Source organism: Marmota marmota, unplaced genomic scaffold (genome assembly GCF_001458135.2).
Source record: "Marmota marmota marmota unplaced genomic scaffold, marMar, whole genome shotgun sequence".
NCBI lineage: Eukaryota > Metazoa > Chordata > Mammalia > Rodentia > Sciuridae > Marmota > Marmota marmota.
The window spans coordinates 10,394-12,452 of NW_026009536.1; the positions used below are offsets into that span (position 1 = coordinate 10,394).

At 34.8% G+C, this 2,059-nt stretch overlaps 1 pseudogene; it reads left to right on the plus strand.

The window, feature by feature from the left end:
* Positions 1-443: 443 nt before the first annotated feature.
* Positions 444-605, plus strand: LOC125614894 (annotated as a pseudogene).
* Positions 606-2,059: the final 1,454 nt, after the last annotated feature.

The following is a 2,059-nucleotide window of genomic DNA, read 5'->3' on the forward strand; positions in this document are numbered from 1 at the left end:
TTGTCTGCAAGATGCAGGTGAACGAGAGCCTGAATTCAGCAGCTCCAGGCTCAGTGTAAGTTTTACAGTTTAAAATAATAAGTGTTTATTATCTCAAAATATCTAGGGATCAGGAATCTGAGTGAAACTTAGCTGTAAGCTTCTGACTCAGAGTTTTCTCACAAGCCTCAAAGGTTTTGGCTATGTGTACATCATGTCAAAACTCAGTGGTAGAATACATTGGTGTCACTGGGCTTCAGACCCTCTGGTTGTTAATCAGAGACTCAGTTCCTTGTCATTTGGATCTCTCCAGAGGGACGCCCACAACATAACACTGAATTCCTTCAGAATGATTGAGCAGGAAAATGTGCCCAAGATTGAAGCCATAGTCTTTGTAACTAACCTTTGAAATGTCATTTAACTACTTCTGTCATATTCTATTTGCTAGAAGTTAAATGATAATAGGATCTTCTTGGCCTTTTGGCTAAGATCAAGTTTAGCATTTATTCTTATCAATTTAAAATATGATATGATAGTAATTGGAGTTTTAGAGCAGTAGGCGCTTGCTTTGTCCACTTCATGCATAGACCTGATATTGCAGTAACTCCAGGAATGGTGCAACACACCCCACAAAAGAAGTTAAATTATAAATCCAGTCCATACCCAAAGTTTAGACATTATCAAAAGTGATGAATTTTAGGAGGTGGGGATCATTGGGGAACAACTTAAAGTCTGTCTACCATTCTACTCTTATGAGGAAAAGAAATAGTATTGAGCTGAAATTATTTTTTAAGAATAAATTTGTTTGATCAAATTATGACATATGTATCTATATATCTACCACAGTGAAACACACTATTCTAAATAATTAATATGTACCTATATAAAAAAAAAAAATTCTGCAAAGGAGTCAGTCTTAGTTACATTTACTTGCCATATATAATAATTTATCATACATTTACTTAGTTTTTCCTAACATATCAATTTATAAAAGGATATTTGATATTACTGATGTAGTATCAGAAGTAATTTATATGATGAATTATAATAGGAAAGTGTTCTAGTTCACTAAAAATCATTTTACTGGATATTAATTACATGGAAAATCAAATTTTCTTTCTTTTCTTTTTTTTTAAGAGAGAATTTTTTAATATTTATTTATTTATTTATTTTTAGTTTTTAGTGGACACAACATCTTTATTTTATTTTTATGTGGTGTTGAGGATCGAACCCAGAGCCCTGCACATGCCAGGCGAGCATGCTACCATTTGAGCCACATCCCCAGCCCCTCAAATTTTCTTTTTATCTCTCATATCCATAGTTAGTTTTCAAATGTATGTAAAAAAACCTATGCAGAGATCCCTAAATTTGTAAACTATTTTTTTTGTATCTAGCTATTTAATTTGTACACAGTGTTTCATAAGTTCTTTTCTTAGACAAGTTGCTCTCTGCCTTTGTATTTTGTCATCTCATAACTGTTCAAAATTCTGTAACTTCTCTTGTTTTGGATCCTCTATTGCCCAGCCAGTGATAAGATTAGGCTTTGACAAGGAGGAGCCTTATTTTAATATCATTAGCATATGGTGATACCACATGCCAAGAAGGACAAAATGGGGATTATAAACCTGGAAAGGAGGATCAAATGTGTTTATGTTGAGAGGCTTAGGGGAGATTTTGTACTGCTAATTCTCAACCTAGGGTAAGAATAAAGTTGAGGTTTCTGAAATTTGTTCTTAGCCTTAGATAAAAGATTACTACTACTTTCAGTCAGTTTGCATTAAGAGGATCTTAAGGGCAATTTTTGGAAAAATGTTGTATTTGGGCAGCATTCTTGGCAGAGTGGAACAAGGAAGGGAAGACAGTGAAGAAGAAATGATGTTGAGCAAGAATGGAGACTAACTTTGGTCTCACCCTGTGGGAATTCTGGAGCATACTGCATCTCAGAATTGGTTTCACCTTGAGGTACAGGAACTAGCCTTTGTCACCCTGTCAGTCAGTCAATCAGTTATTGGTCTCTCAGTGATTGCCCTGGAGAAAGGGAAAAGCTCCTTTTTTGAAAGTCCAGAGGAGGAGCAGTTAT